Source organism: Dermacentor variabilis, chromosome 8 (assembly GCF_050947875.1).
Source record: "Dermacentor variabilis isolate Ectoservices chromosome 8, ASM5094787v1, whole genome shotgun sequence".
Classification (NCBI taxonomy): Eukaryota; Metazoa; Arthropoda; class Arachnida; order Ixodida; family Ixodidae; genus Dermacentor; species Dermacentor variabilis.
The window spans coordinates 21,715,169-21,735,396 of NC_134575.1; the positions used below are offsets into that span (position 1 = coordinate 21,715,169).

Consider the following 20,228-nt stretch of genomic DNA (forward strand, 5'->3'; position numbering starts at 1 on the left):
TTATACTTTCATCCAAAGAAAAACACACCAGTGTTCTAATTTAACTGGGCGTTTTCAACAAAATTATTCTGATATTAGCCATACCTACGGCACTAAGTGCATTCACTGCGACAAAAGCACCCTCTCTCAGATGATGCAGGCATTTTCTAAAAACGACATCCATTATATACAGCGTCCTCGTATGCTTACACACTTCCTGTTATGGCCTCCGAAATACTTGCAAAAATCCTAGCATTCTCACAGTATGCGCTGTGTTCAACATGCAAGGTATGAACAGTGCGCGATATTACAATAGTTAGGGCATGCCAGTTTAGGATCAAGGAAATTGAAATGACACTTGCATCTAAAGCATCGATGTTGTGGAAATATCTTACAGTGAGAGCATAATCTCTATTGACTAAGCTTAACACATATGAAGAAAAGGAAAATGAATATCCAATTTCCATTTGAATAAATATGTGCCCTTATAATTACAAGAATCTCTTTCAACAGCATTTAAATAAGTTGTAGGCACATTCGTTCAACACGACTGCACACTCTAGGAAAAACACTGTCGGCAAATTGATACCAGTTCCCGGGAAGAAAAATAGAGCACAAGCTGAACCGTACTTGTTACGGATAATTGTACGAAACGTGGTATTGGAGCAATATTTTGATTATCTCCGTTTTTTGCATGCACTTCTGGAGGAAGGGTTGTGGGTTGCTGGAAGCATTATCGTTTGCGGCTGCAACTTACGCTGTTTCCCCTACAGCAACAATGTATTTGTGTACATTGCAACCTTGCCCTCTTATTTATATAATCGTTTCACATGTGAATTTTATTAGCAGAAAGACACTTTTGAGGTTTCTTAAGCAAAGCAGTTCTCTAGATTCACCTTTGTGCATACCATTTCGGATCTTCTGTGCGGGCCTTCCTTATATATTTAGCTACTATGATATAAGCACAGGCTAGGAGTCCGTGTATCAATACGTGTGTAAGGGTGCCAATGAAGCATTGATGGCAATGAGGAATAAAACATTCAGTGCTGCCGTTTTATGAGTGCCCACAAAACTATCAACAATGGCTGGAATCGGCTAGTACAAAATAATGTGATTCGCATTTAACTCCAGGCTGCCTAGCTTGGTAGTACACTGCGCGGTGTTCTGCAATTTTTTTTTTTGCACTGTCTGAATTGTTAGGCTGATGCATCTTCTCTTTTTCTCAAACCTAATTGACGCAACGCCTGGTCGTAGGCACCTTGATTCAAAAGAAAGTGTTTCACAGAAAATGATAAAAAAATACTGATTTACGCGAGGCACTCTACACAATGGTGCTCGTGATAGCTTGCGGCAACGCGAAAAGAACTGAGCGCAAATTCTTTCCGTCTCAGCGCCTATATAAGCGCCCGTATCCTAGAGGCGATATTACCAAGCGTTGCAAATTCTCAAATAGCAAAGTGTCTAGCATGAACGTTTTTCTTATTTTGTTTACATTTACCTTTCTGCAGAATATACTGCAAGTTCCAGTTGAGACATCTTTTCCTGCAGTTGCATGTGGTGCTAAAATTGAGGAAAGAGCGGGGCCACGGACGACGCAGCGGCCTACTTCGCGCCCTGTACCTATACCGCCACGTACTCCTAGAAACCGTGAGCAAATTGTTCTCTTTTCTTCTGTACGTAATTTATACGCAATATTCATACCCTTAAGAAGAGCCCGGTATAGATTTTCACTCAGAACAAGTAATAAAAAAACAAACGTGACAATAAAAAAGAAAAGTGAGAAGAAGAAAGAATGCTTCGAAAGCGCATTGAAGATAGCTGGCAAAGTATGCACTCGAAACTAATTTAAGCCTACAATATTCTACCGAGAACCCAGAAAATTTGAAGTGAGATTACTAAAGAAAAACACATAAGGAAATGTCCAATAATAACAGCCCTTACTAGATCATTGTAACTGTAATATGGGCGGTAAAACGTGCAGATTTCTCAATCTGTTTCTGTTACATTCCTGCCAGCAGCCCTGAGCGTTTGGTCAGGATTGTTTCGTCCACGTGCACTTCGCTTACCTGTAACCCGACTTCACGAAAACTACGAAATCTTTGCATCTCATAGAGTGTCGACAAACTAATTACGCTTCATAAGGCCAGACAAAAGAACAAACGATTATTTCAGGCATTACACGCTTTTGCCAATAGCTCCCTAAATTGGACAAATTTTTCCGGCTGTTCCCACAAAGTGTGTCTTTCACCTGTTCTCAAACAAAGATCGCGAAACATCACCATATCGTATGAATGAATGAATGTTTTGAGCGTTCGCTTTGAGAACTAACGGAGGGCTAGACGACCAAGATGATTTTCGTATTTTGCCTGAAGTGTTAGCTATCTTATTACCATTTCTTTACAGGCAAAACGTGCCCAGGGGCCCTATAACGTAAAACTATTCCAATATGTTTCTATTCCAATTTCCTGACGTCAAATTTACGTAACCACCGACGCAAGCACCGGGCGGTCACCCGCAGGGTTGTCTGAACAGACCAATCAAACGCTCTTCTCGTTCATAGGAGGTCACTTTTGTTTGCTTGAAAAACGAATAACATTGCCTACACTGAGCCGCTTGTCGTATCTAATTTGCTGACAAGAGGCGAGGAGAACGCTCAGGTGGAGAGGGATTCAAAGCGCAGAGCCAGTGCACTGAAAATCGATAACCAGATGAAGAGGGTGGTGCCGGCGTGTGCGATTCGTCAGCTTTCCTTTACTTAGCTTGTGGTGGCTGGTCGAAAATCACGGCGGCATGCAACGGAAGCTTAAGAATGACGCTAAAACTGACCCTCAACAAGGAAGAGTTGGCAGGATGAGGTAGTAAAAGTGCCGAAAGTGCTTGAAAACGTTACACGGTCACGCAAGAAGTTTTATTGGACGCAAATACACCTATGCTCTCCGGCAGGTGCGATTAGTCAGCGTCTCAGCGATCGGCGGCAGCCATCCTTTATTGCTTTCGGAACAGGGCAGCCTGTCTCTATTCCGAAAAAAAATCAGTTTTGTTCCGCATATTAGTGCATCTTTATCGCGTACACTTCACTTTGACGCGGTGAGTTTGTGCGGTTTTGTGACGTCGCGTGACAGGCAGGTGAAGTGGGTGCAGCTCGAAAACTTTTTACCAATAGCCGAGGGCTAATGGCGATAAGGGGTCGAATCAGAAATAACTGTTTTTCTTTTTTCTGTCAAATCATGCATAATCAGTGTGTAGCCATCATATCAGATGGGGAGGCATCGCGGTTTTTGTGACGTTGCGTGACAGACAGGTGAAGTGGGGGGTGGTCGAAAAAAGTTTTTGACCAATCGCGGAGGGCTGCTACCAGAATTGGAATAGAAAAGTTTGGAATAGATTTAAGTTATAGCGTCCCAGCATCGAACTTTTGGCATTATTACTGGAAACTATTTTTTAAATGCCTCTATTGTCTTCAACTTTTATGACACGAAAACCTCCAATCACCATTACTGATATCGGTGTCCCACATGTTTACTTTCACCATGCTATCCCTAAATCCAAAGGCTTCAACTATGCCTATGAAGCCTAAGATACAGCTGTGAAGTTGTATTCAAATTTGAATAAAGCCCGTTGCATCGTTTCACTTGCATCGTTTCACCGCAGCGGGTCCATGCTTCTCCTTTTTTGGCGCACTTTGCTAGACAACTACACGTTCTAACATATCCTGATCCCTCTTCTAAAAGTGAAGAGTTTCCCTTTCAGTTAACTGATTTCTCTTTCGTGCTTTTGTTTTTCCCTCTTCGATAGGTAATCATAGCCGCTTTGTCTCCCATAGCCGCCAGCTAGCAGATTGTCTCAGCGTCTCTGACTGCATTTAACGTTATTTTGTGCCGTGTAGCGTATTATACCGTTAGCATACGTGCTCGCACTCTTCTGAATTGTATTCCTCAGCTGTGAGTCAACGTTTTCCCTGTAAAAATAATTGAACACTCTAGCAACCCATTTGCCTTCTTTCACATTCCCGAGTTGTTCTTGAAAATGAATTTGCTAGTTACCCTCACTTCAAATTTTGTACAGCCCATAATACCTTGTACGACTTGATTAGTAGTGTGAGGAGAGCCTAATCCTTTCAACCTTTGGTTTCCATCGAGCGCCATTCGTACCTCTGACTTCAAGCAATAAACCACATTTCTAAATGCAAGTCCTCTCTATACCCTTTCACATATCCTGAAGCACCTCATAGCTTTTATATCCCCATAGCGCTCTGCATTTCATTGTGGCTGCGCTTCTCTTCCTTTTTCATATAAATCCATGCAGCAAGTTTTTGTAACATATTACCATAGTTTCTTGCTGGCCCTATATTGACACTGTCAGTTCACTATTTTCGATGATTACCATATGACGTGATTTTCTAATGTCATTTCATTCGTAATTCTCATCTGCTGACAGATATTAGACAGACTTTGCATATCACTTTGTCTGTTAGCAAGCAACACAATGTCATCCACAAGAAACGAACCTCGGAGCACACGCTCAAGCATCACGCACGCCTGTCCATGAGATATCTCTCAACACGCTTTGCGTTCTACTGGTGCTGCCGGGAAGTGCGTGCATGGCCTCGGAGACGAGAAGCGCGGCGCCTGCAGAGCGTGCGAACGCTAAGAGCTGTGGCCTTGCTCGTCGTACACAGAGCAGCACATACTAAGTGACGCAAGTTGTAAATGGGTTCATTGGAGGGCGGCACATACACAGTGTATCCGTGGCTCAGCTCGCTGAAGCCTTGGTGTGAAAGATGTTCATTCAAAAGCCGCACAAACTCAATGAATTAGTGGTGCAACCTGCTAAAGTGTCTAGGTGGTATCCAAGCCAGTGTCCAAAGTGAGTGTCAGGGAGGCAGCACATAGCCAGCGTGATACACACCAAGTAAACCAAGATTGCCTCATGGCAGGTATTTATCCCGCTTCTCTGAGTACAGCGGCGGGACGCTTTATGCATTTGACGATCAAAGTTTTAAAACACTATGATCCTCCTTTGCAAGCAAACGGTTACAGTGCCAGCCGGATAGCCTGACACTCCCCTGAATTTGTGTAATGTGACCTGTTAATGTTTTTCGAACTAAAATTGGAAACCTGAATTAACTTCTAAAGAACCGCACGTATTATGTTTATTGTAGAGCGGGTAATGTAGCTTTTGTTAAGTTCTGTCATTTAACTGGGGACAAACAAAAACCTAAAGCCGCCTAAGTTTTTCAGAACGGCATATAATAAAGATGTCGTGATGTCACATTTACGGAGCCAAACATAAAAGATATGGGGCTAAACTTATTTACGATGGCTCTGGAATTATGCGAATTGACGAATACTGCAGCCGAAGTCCGCTCTCACACTGCACTTTCAACATGCCACCCCTTGGCTGGCACCGCCATCAAGTCCGCGCGTACCCACATAACGATCACTGTCAACCATAATGCGTTAGCACGAAATATATATCGTGATGCAAGGTGTTTCCAACATAGCAAATAGTTATGCATGAGACGTCTAGTGCAGGAGGACTCGCCTTTCATGCACTCCAGAGAACACCCCTAGCCTTGTGTCACCTTTGGAAGCCTGCACGATGCCTCCAAAACGCATGGAACGCGATTGCGTGCAAATGCTCAGAAATGTACCCAGTGGCTACCAAGCTTTCCCTCGTGCTACTTTAACGACAGACTACGCCATCAAGTGTCTCGGCCTGGAAGTCCCCGGTTGGCATCCGAGAGAAGGGTGGTACGCTGCGGTCTACAAATGATGAGAATGGCGCCGTCACTTGACCGCAAAAAAGGGTGCATATACTCAGTGACTTCATGTTGGCGAGAGTTCAATTGAAGAGCGGCAAATAGACAGCTGCACGTACCTAGTTAACCAAATTGGCGTGAATAGGTAAAGAAGTCGTCTGAAGAACATGAACGTGATGACCACTGTCATTCCGCAAATCAATTGAAGAAAGTTGCCGCGTCATTTGGTCTCAAGGCGCGAGCATTACACAAATTTAGTGATGTCTTGTCTATTCAACAGCCAAATAGTGTAACCTGAAGAACAAGGGTGTTCCTAAGGTTACAGCATGTTTCTATTAAAAAATACGTTTCTTCTGATGCAGCCTCTGTGTATCACTGCTGTGCTACCGCATCTGACCACAGATATTCACAACTGCTGCCCCTCTAAGTGCCTTAAATTGGGAATCTGCCTCCTGCAGTGAGGATTGAGGATAGCCTTTGCAACATCCTCGCAAAGATCCGCTTAACGAACTTCCAGTAGCAACGTTGCCGCCAATTCCAATTCCAAATAATTCCAAGACACAGTATATATTGTTGTGATGACAGCATCCAATTTAGAGCTCTTTATAAATTCGCACGATCCCTACTATCATTTCCGTAAGTTTATCGCTATCAGTATCAATCAAGCGGCTTCTCTTGAGGTGAAGGCCTCTATTAGAGTTGGAGCGCTCTCAGTAGCCATCCGCCCATTCATTAGAGCGTGATTTCAACTGCGGACACGCCAACGAATCTAGTTATTTCCTGTCCTTCTCCTCCGCACCTGCATTTTCTTTCTCCGTTTTTCGCTGTGCTCCCCGTTTTCATTGTGCAAGATCGGCCGACATTAATACAGAGTGGACGAAATAGCTGAAGAGAGATATCGCATTCAAACGCATTCGCCCGTCCCAATTTGAAGAATAAGTTCAACCAAACCGAACCAAACAATCTAGTCTACTTAGAGTCAATGTAGCGTTACAAAAAGAACGTGGCGTTCATGGCACTTCATCTATGAGTGACATTGCAGCACAAAAATAAGTGCACAGCAGTGTGATTGGTTAGGCCCTTTAAGTTTTCCCTATAGTTCACCGATTTCGTGAAAGGCACTTTCTTTTGTAAAGTTATTAAAAAATGCGCTCAATGATGCTGCAGGCCTACCAGCGGTCAAAAAGCGCATTCAGATCAAATTTGGGCAGGTTCTTTGATTTGTCCCAAGAAGTTTTACTATAAATTGCATAGCTGGCACACCGTAATTAAAGTAATTTTTTTAACCACTCATTGTTTGAAGGACCAGTGCACAATATTTGTCTGAAGAAAATATCGTACTTGTGGACGGCGCCTGCAATGTGCTACGCAACAGCGTTTGCTGCAGCAATTACCAAATCATAAAGGAAACCCCTGTACAAACTACCTAAAGATTACAAGGGCAACACGCTGCTTATTAGAGAAAGTTGCTATGGAAGAAAGGAACAATAACTGAAGGATATACTTATAGATGCAACAAGCCCAACGTCGAGCACCTGTACTGTTTCTATCTGTACTCATCTGTATTGTCTTTCTCTTCCACTCTCCTAGTAATTACCTGTGGTAGTCATGAAGTAACAGCTGCTGAAAACCTTCAACCCGACGCATTCCTTCATTTAAACCCAACTGGAGTCACCCTCTGCCACCTGAAGCTTAACGATTAACTTCAGTTATAGCCTAAATTTACGGGAAAAACGTTACTAAACCAATTAAGAAATGGTAGATTTAAAACAGTGAACAAACCAATGACTTGTTAATGATCATTATGCAATGCTGCTGACTTTTGCCTTGGACGAAATGAAGCGGATATTTATTGGCCTATTGCACCAGCGAGAGTTGTTAGAACGACAGAAAGCTGAGCTATTTGTAGGGATTTATAATGAAAAAAGTGTAAGGCGCACAGACGCGGACACACGAGAAGTGGGCAAAAGGAACGTCGAATGATTATCAACTGAAGGATCACTGAGGCGAAAAATGATCGAGGCATGACCAATAAATAATGGTGAAAGTGCGTGCTTCAGTCAGCCTTCGATTACCATATATAGGGAAGCGATCAATCTTCATAACATTTATCTCTCACGTAGACTGGCACGTGTACCTGATTGAAACGTCGTGCTACTGTTCCCGAGGATGCGCAGATGAGTTTTTTGTCTTTTTTTTTCATCTCAGGGATCCTTCAGTTGATAGCCGGCGTTCGTGTTGTCCTCTACTCTTCTCCTGTGTCCAGCCTGCACGCCTTACTTTTTTGCAGAGTTCTACCTTGACAAGCAATCACCTTCGTGATTTAAATCTTTTATAGTTATTACCATCCCTGAAATTATTTGGCTTTAGTATTGAATACGTTTTCCCTGGCTTAAGGAGTAGTGGAAAAGCGCTGAATATACGACTCTTATGCCGCGTGCACATTCCACAAGCACATACTACATTTTTAAGCAGGGCATCGCAGAATTTGAAGTTCAGTTTTGTGACAGTGCGGGACCATTTCCTATTTCGAATACAAATTAAATGACAGTCAATTATTCTGTGAAACACATTCAAAGAAAACAACCTTACGAGTTCACTGGCCAGATTGTTTCTGCTAATGTAGCGAAATTATTAAAGCAATATTCTACACGAAAGACATAACACAATGTGCACAGCACGGGCACTCTACTGTGGTTTCCCTAAGATTAATTCAGCCATTCAAAGAAAGAAGCAGTAATTGGTGCGAAAATGTGGAAATAAGTGGGTAGTTCCTCCGCCATTCGGAAAGCAATGTGCCTAAGTTACCGTAATGAAGTTTATAAATAGCAGCATCTTCAAACCATAGTAATTCTATCCAAACTAGGTAGGTCACATATAAAGACTGAAACGTCTATAGATGGCAGCATTACATTAGGTTTCTTGTTTTTTTTTCAGGAACGCTCTTTTGTGAACCTATCAATTGATCTATTTTCTTATAGTAGCATCTGTAACCACTCCTTATTAGAAAAATAACAAGAGTGAGCATATGCCACACTAAAAAAATAATACCTCTCGCTTTCTGTAAAATGGCCTCAAAATGCTGTAGAAATATAACCCACCTTGGCAAATTCGTAGTTTTAGTCTGTAAGCGATCTGGTGTCTCTATCTGCAGAAATGTTTGTTCAATAAGGAGGTCTATGTTCTTTTTTTTTTACCACAGCGTGGGGCCGCAAGTAACATCTGGAGGGGACGAAGACCGGTAAGAATTCGACGACACCGTGAACTGAAATATAACTGAAAATGAAGAAAATCGGACCTGAACAAACATGCTAAACACGCTACAGATTATAAGAAGAATGGGTCACAAGCCTTGGCACCCACTCAAGGGAAAACTACCCATAAGTGCTCGCCTAGTACAGCCTAACCACGAGTTACTTCGTGCCCATCCAGTTTGCTTATATAATGTTGTAAGAAATAAAAGTATTTCCTTTAATTTCTCTATTTAGTTTCAAGTCAAGATTGCTTAATTAGAGACATCGTTATTAAATATGCGATTGCCATTCGTGGCAGCTTCTGCTGGCAATATTTTTTTGTTTCGGTTTAGCTTATGTAAATCCTATAAATGAGCGGACTCCCACAGGGCTGCTCAGAAGACATCTGAGTGCTATCCAAAACAGCATTAGTGCACAGCAGTATGTTCGTTTTGTGTCTGGTGTCGCTGGGTCCACGTGAAACCTCCATATGCCAGGTAATTGTTATGTATTCATATGCATGTGCTGCGATTTACTTTTTTAGTTCCTGTGTACCAAGACTGTGACATATTTCAATGGCTACAAGCCTAGCCTTACTACTGGGAGGCAACGAGACAATGGAAATATCCTCCATTTGTGTGTTTCATAGAAAATAAGGTATTTTCCAGGCAACGTTGTAGACACTAGCGTTTGGATTTATCGGGCTGGCGGCGCGCAGCTGTTTTTCGAGCCTGCCAACAGTTACACAACCAACGAGGTTCAGGTTTTTGCAAAACAAAGGCAAATATAACTATGCAGATACTGAGGAATGGTATATTTTTCAATGTCCGCCTGCACTGTAGTAATTGTTATGATGCCTAACCTGGCCCACTTCCGAATAGTTGACATAATGAAAATACAGGAACATATTAAATGACATTTAAAAACCAAATAGTTCGCACTACCGAAAATTCGTCGCAGCAAGGCTACTCCACCGTGAAAATTATGCAGTGCCCTACTACGAACACACAAGGTCAACTATATGCAGAAAACTAGCACCGTCCACTTCTCGTGCAAAATAACTTTGGAAAAACGTCACCAATTTTTAAGCACAATCTTAAGGAACGTCTTACTCCAGCCGTTTTCTTAAAGTAAAGGTTCACCGAATGCTTCCGCGAAACCAGTGACTGACGCTGTGCAGGTGAAGAGCGTCTAAGAAGGCTATTCACTTCGTTATAAATTGTTGACTAATCTACTGTGAAACATCTTCCTCACTGGTGCGTTCATGAACCATAGCCAAATTTACAGCCTTGATTGCTTAAACGATATCTTCGGAGGTCGGTTCCAAGTCGATTATCGCATAGGTAGGCGGGGCTGCAGTTCACCAGCGTCTGCTGAAAAACGTCGAGGCTGCAAGATATGCATTTGCTGCAAGTCACCTAACCAACTGCCGCCAGAACCAAATTTCCTTCTTTGTAAAGTGAAATATTACAGTGCAGCATTTAAGGCTACAGCATAAAGCACTCCCGGACGGTCATGAAGCCCGATCTGTGGCGGAGCGTTTTAATTCCAGTAAAGCCATAAAATCTCAATCAAACAGCAGTCAACTATTCAGCCTGCGTCAGAGTTTGAAATTATTGCTTTCAGGATCAACAGATAATCAATATATAATATTAGTTATGATGTGCATAATTTACTACAACGCACCACAACCTGATTGTGCTGCTTAGTTTTATCCAGTAATCGAAACATTTTTTTCGCAGGTACTGTTTTATCGGCTCCACGTCGGAGATCAGGTGTACGCTTTTCGCTTAACGCTTTTCTCTTAAGAATACATGGATTTAGATCAATATATCAAGCTTTTGTATTCTTCCTGTAATTTAGTGTATGTGGCCTCCGTATAGTAGTAAGCTGTAATGTTCTTAGGCACCCGTTCATGTGTTGAGCGCCGGCGTCGACGTAAAAAGGCGAATGCGCTCGTCTCTCTGCTGGCACGTTTGCCGTCGCCTTCTTACACAAGTGGCTCCGAGGCTGCTCATCGTGCTAGCAATGACACACTGCCCCTCCCTCGACGAAGGCGCTGAGAGTTCTGACCCATTGCCAGTCGATGCGGTGATTGTGTTTTGAATTTTTTTACCTCAATATATCGCTCGAGCCTCCGTGTTCGTTGTCTCTAAAGTTGGTTTCGATGTGGCTCATCACGCCAGCCATAGAGTTTCTCACTATAACACCTAGAGGGTAATCTGGCGCCACCGTCTATGGGAGTTTCTTAAGGGGGCACCGTGCTGTCATGGGAATGACGGTATGTGTGTCTACGAGGCTCGTGTTGGCTGGTGTTGTAAGAGGCTTCGTCTAAAACGTGGTTATGGCTACGCAAATAACGCGTTCTCAAAGTAAAATCTTCATGAAATGTTTCCATTCACGCATATTACATCTTTACTCACCCACAATGCATGACCAAGCGAAGAAAAGCAAGAACAGACGACCAACCATCTCAAAGCGAGCGCGAACCTTGTCGTCTGTCCTCCAACTTTAGTGGCTCACTGGTACTTTTTACGTAACATGTAGTCGTACACACAATAACAAATTCTCATAGTTAGACAAAACATGTTTTTGCGCAATAATAAAGCTAAAACAGCTTTTCACGTGCTGTTTTAGTGCCTTGCCATAGTGTGAGAACGAATGCATGAAGAATACTGTATGCCGATGACGGCATGAAAAACGGCCCGAAGACAATGGAATGACGACTAGTGTATGATCACAATGGCGTGACGATATTATATCACGAAGCTTGTATTACAACAAACGCATGAGGAGAGTCAGGTGACAATTGCAGTGACGATAGCAGCCGCGGTTGCTTAATGGCTGTGGTGTTCGGCTGCAAAGCACGAGGTCGCGGGATCAAAACCCGGGCACGGCGACTGCTTCTAGATAGTGGCAAAATGCGAAAACACATGTGCACTTAGATTTAGGTGCACGTTCAAGAACTCCAGGTGGTCCAAATTATTAGAGAGTCCGTGACTACGGTATGCGTTATAATCAGATTGTAGTTTTGGCAGGTAAAGCCCCATAGGTAAATATTTGTAGTGACGACGATGGACGACAACGATGGTAGGACGAAGCTACACGACGAAACGGGAACGACGACAATGGCACCACCAAGACGGCATGACGACGACGGTACGAAACAAGATGCAAGATATCGCTCGTGTGAGAATGACTAAATGACCAGGATGACATCACTACACTGACATAATTGCGATTTAATTCCGGCAGAATAACTACGCTCCAATTACCAACAAGCAATGACGTCGATGGATCGAATAATATGGCTTGGCGACAGCAGCTTGATAACAATACGATGACAATACTGCAGTGAAGACTATAGTTAACCAATCGAGGGACAGTGATGGCACGATGACAATGGTGTGAAAAAGACGGAATGATAAGAGTCAGATGTTGAGAGAGAGAAAAGGGTGCAATGAAAGGAAGGAAGTTTATTCGGAGGTAGTTCCAGTTGATTACCCTGTACGCGCGAGGAGTAGGGAGATAAAAAAGAGAGCGCAAGTGAGAGAGAGAAAGAGAAGGACAGATGAGCATAAACAAACCACGTGCACTATAGGCACGCCAATCTAATTATTATCCTTGCGAAAGCCTAAACGTAACGACCCGTTTAAATACCATGTGATAACAAAACTAATGATGAAACAATAAATATACACAGACCCATGATAATTACTTGGCCAGTCAAATTTGTTTAGTACACCGAACGCGTGTTAGGGCAATTTCCTGACTCCAAAGTTGCCAAAGCCTGGTGCAATAGTTTAGCAGAGGCATCTACGTAGCTTCCACAACCATCGGGGAATTTTTCGACAGCATAAAGCGTCCCAAGAATTTCAAATCAGCGTTTTAGCAGGTGCGCTGGGCACTATAAACGAGTAACGAACGAAAGAACACGCTACAAGGCTGCAGCAAAAATATGTATTTATCTTTGTACACCCTTTTAACAAACAAATGCTAATTACCCAGGTCGAAATCAGCTCATGGCTGTGTTAGAGTTTCCATGAGACGGTGAGGGAGAGATTCGCTGTAGGGGGTCCCTATGCAACGTCACCAAGCCAAAAAGAATGTGGCAATTATTAAGTGGGTGCCATATGAATTGTTTGTGCCTGTGTAGTTGCCGTCACCTGCCACAATCAATAAAATGCAATGTTTGTTACTTTTTTATGATAAGCGCTTTGAAATCATCGTCGTGTCTATTGGTTAGAGAAACAACGTAAACTGGGATACATAGCGCAAGAACGACACAAGGACGAAGCAAGAACATGCGCGAGCCCTAACTTTCAACAATTCAGAGACAACATCGAATACAAGATTAGATGGATGAATTTACCAAGGGCAATTTATAGTTCTACGAGACGCCCTAAAACATGAAAGGGGCCGACAGATGGAATAGCACACTGTGTTTTCAGTGTTTTCGCATTTTGCCACTATCTAGAAGCAGTCGCCGTGCCGGGTTTTGATCCCGCGACCTCGTGCTTTGCAGCCGAACACCACAGCCACGCCGAGGATGACGAGGCCGCCTTTGACGAAGATAGGTCCTCCTATGGAAACGTTGGCCATCCTTTCTGAGGCACCTTATCCCTATTTACGAACTTTATACCACAGGAGACGCCCTTGTAAACGTACAACGGCATCCGTACTGGCTTTCAGACTGTAATGACAAAACCCCAGTCTATTCAGGGCCGACCTAATGTGAGGGTTCCTTTCACTCGATTTTATTTACTTCTTGTCATCTACTGCTCGCCACTCATACGCCAAGCAGCACTCCGTCCACAAATAAAGCTATAAAAACAAATATCATGGGTATAGAATTGTTACATTAACCCGGTCTATGTCCCTTTCTATAGTCATGCAGCTGAGTAACACGATATATTCAGAAAAGTTAGAAGGTGCTTAAGAAAGCCTTGAAGCAAGTTAACATAGCCTAACTTTGAGAATTTATTGCACTCGGCCATAGAAAAGTGTATAATATTTTTATGCAGTACACTCTCTCCATACACGCGACTTTCGCGCAAATGCGTCACACCAATTGTTTCAAGCTTTGCTATTGCACGAAGCGATGAAAATATTATAGCAGTGGGTATTCATGCACTTGCGACCGCACAGTATCCGCACAGTATGCATCGTATATCGAAACGGATCGCGGTACTCTGACGTATAGTGCTTCTTTTCCTTATGCAGGCTTTGCAATATTCGTCCATATGATATGTTGCCGTAATAACACCGAAGCAAGCATATATGACCGGGTGGGCATATCCTGCCCATTGTATGTGAAACAGCTGAACATGAACGAAAATTTTGTCATTTACAGTTTCACTTAGTTTTTCGCATATGTCTTAAATTCTTTTCGCGCCCGCCTTTAAAAACTACTTTCGCTGGCGTTAAATTATAATTGTCACTGGCGTTTTGGGTATTGTAACTAGAAACCGCCAGCAGCAAATTGATCTGCCACCTGCGTTTATGCCTATGAACACCTTTGCAGCAGCCTTTCATGAAGATGGCCCAGAATATGAATTACGATATTTTAATAATTTTTGTGAATATTTGTTAACAATAGAGATTCCCTTTTTCTTTACAATCCCTAGGAACACTCTTTCAAATAAAGTCAATTGATATATTTTTTGAACATCAATAAACCATTCAGTAATTTTTACTTGAAACACTCCAGTACAATTATTAATACTGACCATCAACTGTCCATTAGAAGTCGATTATAGAGATCCTGTTACCATCTTAGGAATGCATTGTGAATACATTTTTGAATCATTCGTGCTTTTTTAATCAAAACTCAGAGGTGGGCGAGTTGGTGTGGTTCCATCTAAACGAAAATTGCGCGAAAGAGCTGTAGACCAGAAAAGAGAAACGGCAAACACGGGCGCTACTCGCAACTAACAGTTCATTTCAAACACCCTCTCAAATATGCAGGAGAAAACTAAAATAACATACATGCGGCAACAGCAAAGCTAGCTAATCAAAAACTAATTTGCAGAAAATCCCTGAGATAAGACACTTCTGCCTGTGACAATGCTATCGAGGGTTGACTGATGCAATGGTCGCCCTCTAAAACCCTGTAAAAGGCTTCCTTTGTTTCCTTTGCCTTTTTTTGCGCTCAGTGCCTGTACAAAATCTCAGTTTTATTGAAAACGGGTTTACAAAATCTTAAGCGGGAATGATCCGACAAATGTGAACCAGTGTCATTCTTTACATTGATCGCATGTTCCTGGATCCTGATCGTAAAACATTGATTTGTTTGTACTAGGTCAACATTTCCACAACGGTATGGTATTATATAAACAACTTTATTTTGCAATCCACGTACTTCTTCCTATGATTGACAGAACATACCGCAGGTTCCTCGCTCACCACTCCGTTCATTTTATTGCGGACAGCTGGGCAAACCTGACCAAGTTTGTGGCCTACACTAAAGGCAACATCAATCTTGTACCTGCTTGCAACGTCTTTTTTTTTTACCCGTGTGCTAACTTATTCACATAAGAAAGTGAAACTGCATGCCTTCTACTCTTAGGAATATTGTCAATGGTTGCTCTTTTCGGAATGCCTTTAATTGGTTTTGCCATTATTTCACAAGCTCTTGTGATAACACCAGTAGGGTACCCTGCTTCTTTAGTCTAAATACTTGCTTCTCGAAACTAAGTAGGATCCTGTGGTGGCATGATTTAAAGAAAGGAGAGTGTGCAGGAAACACAAATACCAGTTTTTACTACTTCCAGCAATACTCCCAGCAAGCGTGATCTGCTGGAGAAAATACTATAGCTAAGTCGAAAAACTGTAACTCATTTTCAACAGGCAGTTCTCACGCGAAATTGAGGTGTTCGCCACATTCCTTGAACACCTTTAGCACGTAAACGAGTCTTCTTTGTACGACAAAGCTTTTCACAATAACAAGAAAATCATGTATATTGCGCATAACCTTAAGAGCCAAGTCACCGCTGTTCGTTTGAATTCTTCTGTCCCATAAGCGAAAAAATACTTCTGAGAACAGGCGCAACGCTCGAACGAATACAAACTTCCGATTTCTGTAAAAAAAGTTTTCCTTCCCACCCTATGTACGCAGAGTTTAAAGAAATTATAGAATTTCTATGAAATATTCAACAGAAACAAGAGAGTTACTAATAAACACTTGTTCATTATTATCTTCGGTTATACATTGCTTGACAAACTGCATCAACTTATGAGGTAGGGAGTACAAGTCCTGTACATGAATGCTAAAACCCATGGCGTGCGCAGGATTATGCTTATTCAAAAGCGAGACCAAAGCACCAGAATCGGGAAGAAAAACGGGTCATTGTTCGTTAGAGGTGACAAATGGTACTGAAGCCACTTCGAAACTTCGTGCTGCCAAGTGTTTGTCTCGGAAACAATGCTCTGAAAGGTATGTTAGGTTTATGGGTACTAGCCGTGAAAAAAACCTCGCGAGTTTTGTTCTTGGCCTTCACTTTTGCACACAATGACTCAAGATGGAAATCCCGCAAAGGGTTTAAAGCACGAGTTTACACGTTAGCCTGGAGAATGCAGGCTTTCTTAAAGCTTCCTTCTACGGTATTTCTTGCTTTCTAAGCAAACAATCCCTGCGGCAGAATTACAACGAAACCCTGCTTGCCTGCTACCACAATTTTAACCCTCCGGAAATGAGACACCACGCGAACACAGCAAAGGGATTCTTGCAAGCTAAGAGTTAATTAGAATTTAATGGCGCAAAAGCGACTAAGGCCATGGTGCGCCTGTCACGGGACAGTACAAGATCCAATGTTAACGCAACAATAGCTGCGTTAGCTAAAAGTTGATGTAAATGCCCAGTTTCATCTAAAAAAATCCGAACAAGTTACTAAATGGAACAAGCGGGTCATCGCCCAAGATTAAGGCAGGCTGTAGAGGTATATACAAGTGATACAAATTGTTGAAATGTTTTCGCCTCTGTGTTTCACTATGGTGACATGACATAATGATGTGGTTTACTGTAAGCGATTCATGGTATTTTTCGCTAGTTGGTGGGTTTTCATTTCGAAATAGAAAATTGTGTATTAGATGCGTGTTTCCATTTCGAAGCCGACATAACATCACCTCCTAGAACTGCTCTTGGTGACTGCATGATTCGCACTCGCCAAGCAGGCATTTAGTGATATGTAACTTGATATTTGTGCAGGAGTTGCATTCTTGTTGCCTTTTTGATGCTAGGGCCTTACGAATGGCTCGGATACTCTCTTTGCATGAAAGTTTTATGCGAGTTATCATTTTGTGCGATGCCATGGATGCACTTCTATCTGGTGCTTCATTCCCTGGTACCCCATCATGGCTTGTGACCAAGCAGAATCGTATGGTTCCTCTGTTTTCTTATTATAGACCATGTTTAAGACATCGCCAAGCGGGGATTCAGATTCGGAATTTATGTTTAGAGCTCTCAGGGCACATAACAAACCGGTAAAAATAATAGCAATCTTCTGCTTGTCGGTAGTAATTTTCTTAACTGTCATCCATATTGCATAAATTTCGGCGGTAATGACTAAAGAAAAATTATTTATACGAATGCTATTTTCCCAATTTTTCGTTACGATCCAGACACCTACGTATTCTTGTGTTTTAGAGACGTCAGTGTAAAATTCCGTGTAGTTTTTGTATTGTTCTTGAACAGCTCGGAACTCTTGTATTATGTATTCTTGTGGAATGGCTTTTTTCTTTAGATTTGTTTATGTCCAGCCGCATAGCTGTGTAAAATTACACCACGGAGGCAATCTTGGTGGCCTTTCACCAACCTGCAGGACTTCATGAGGAACATCATAAGTCTGACAGCATTTTTCGTGTCGTACGATAAGTGGCCGAATCATATTCGGTTTATTGTCTAGTGTACCCGCGATTTGCACTGTGTTACAATGTTCTAGCATATATGTTGTATAAGTAGATCTATGTGGCGCTCTAGAGAAGGCTCATTGCAGTCATCGCATAAACATTGGAAAGGTGATGTTCTGTAGGCACCACTCGCCAGTCGCAGGCCGAGATTATGAACTGGATCAAGTCGCCTAATGTAGGACTGCCTAGCTGCACCATAATTCATACTACTGTAGTCCAGGATGTTACGCACGAGGAACCGGTATATACGTAGTAGACATGTTCGGTCAGATCACCAGTGCTCGGGCGGTAAAACCTTGAGGATATTTAGCGTTTTATTTGGTTTATTTTAGTTGTGTTAATGTGGGCCAAGAAGTTCAGTTTTGTATCAAAAGTTACGCCTAAAAATTTGTAGTCTTCTTTAACCGGCAGCGTCGTACAATCCAATGTCAGAACTGAATTGCAGTGTAACCCTCGATTCTGTGAAAAGAGAACTGTAACAGCTTGATGTGTTGAAAACCGGAAACCAGTTTTTTCAGCCCATTGTGGAAGATTATTTATTGTCAGTTGCAGTTGGCTTTCGCAGGCGGGTAAGTTTGAGGCACGGCAAGCTGCTTTCAAATCGTCGACATATCTTGAGTGCACAACAGATGATGTGATGATCTTATTAACAGAGTGCATTTTGAGTACGAAAAATGTCGCGCTCAGAATGCAACCGTGTGGAATGCCATTTTCTTGTGTAGATGTGTGTGAAAGTACTGTGCCGAGACATACTGGAAATGTTCTATTTGACACGAAATCACATAGACTATTTAGCATTCTGCCACAAATTCCCAGGTCAAGCAGGTCTCTCAAAATTTCATATCACCACGTGGTACCATATGCTTTTTCTAAATCGAAGAAAACCGCGAGACAGTGTCGTTTGTATAGGAACACGCCACGTATTTCATGTCCTAGTCGCTCGAGAGGGCTAGCGGTGGAGCAGCCCTTTTGTATTCGCACTGGTGCTTGTTTATTAGGCTACTTGTTTCAAGGGTGAATGTGAATTTTATCTTTTTAATGCTCTCATAGGATTTGGCAAGACAACTTGTTAGTGCAAAGGGTCTATATCTGCTTGGGTATGTGGCGGGTTTACAAGATTTTAGAAAAAGGGATACTACCCCATTTTAACAATCTTATGGCATTACTCCAGACTCTCATATCTTGTTGAAAAATTTAGGAAGTGTCTCTACCGATGCTTGAGATAGCTGTGCCAGCATTGTGTAGTGAACATGGTCTAGACCTGCTGCCGCTTTTTTTACCGCCAGAGAGACCTCAGTTCAAGTCTTGTACTATGAGAACTTTATTGTAAACTTCACTTGAAGCACCAGTAGTAGGCCGTCTCTGTTTCTCAGCCGACTCTTCATATTTTAGAATGCATTTGGGCAGTTTGCTGAGCTGGAGACGTTATAAAAGTGTTCGCCTAATAAGTCAGCCTGGTCCTGCAGTGTTTTTTGTGTGCCTGGACATGTATATATTGGTATTGTGTATGATGAGTACTCTCCTTTCAATTTCCTCACCTTGTCCCAAATTAGTTTTGATGTGACTGTACTATTGATTGAAGATATGTATTTTTGCCATGAAGATTTCTCCACGTTTCTCCGAGTAAATCGTGCTTTGGCTCTGGCTTGCTTGAAATTTAAAAGATTGCTATAAGTAGGGTACCTCCGTAGGATTGCCCAGGCCTTATTTTGTTCATTTTTGGTTTCGATACACTCGTTTCTCCATCAAAGATTCAGCTTTTTGCGCACAATACCGGTTGGCTGGTCTAATGTCTTTTTTGCCGATCAGATGATAAATTCAGTGATTTTTTGTTGAGTTCGACAACGCTTAGCGCTGGCGCAACGACATCTTCCAGTTTTGTGTTCTCCATAAAAACCGACCATAGCGAGCTGTCATTTCCATGGGCATGACCTAGTGCTTAAAGTTGGTGATGATAATAAGAATTTGATGACTACGAGTAAGTGGCTGCTACCATATGAAGTGTTGAGAGCTTCCCATTTAAATCATGAAAAAGAGGTGGAGAGGAATAAGCTAAATCTAAACAGCTAAATGATGCGGGAAGTCGGGGAAAAGTAGGTCGGTGCACCAGTGTTTAAGAGGCAGATGTCGTTGGACAGAATAATATTTTCAACCAGCAGTCCTCTTTGGTCAGTTTTGACACTGTCTAGAGAGTACAGTGAGCATTAAAATTTCCTACTTAAACAAATGGCTCCAGTAACTAATCTGTTAGATTTTCTGAGCGCTTAGTAATAAAACGGGTGCGGGGTAAAATATACAGTGAGCAAATGGTGATATTTTTGGGAGACAGAGTGGTGACGGCTACGGCC

The 20,228-nt window shown here is 42.3% G+C and overlaps 1 long non-coding RNA gene across 1 annotated transcript in view; it reads left to right on the forward strand.

Annotated features, from left to right (window-relative positions):
* The first annotated feature begins 1,319 nt into the window (after nucleotides 1–1,319).
* LOC142590945 (uncharacterized) overlaps nucleotides 1,320–20,228 on the forward strand; it is a 62,782-nt gene continuing 43,873 nt past the window's right edge. Inside the window, exons 1-2 of the long non-coding RNA XR_012830281.1 lie at nucleotides 1,320–1,626; nucleotides 8,943–8,981. This is a non-coding gene — a long non-coding RNA (uncharacterized LOC142590945). The remainder of the gene's footprint in view (nucleotides 1,627–8,942; nucleotides 8,982–20,228) is intronic.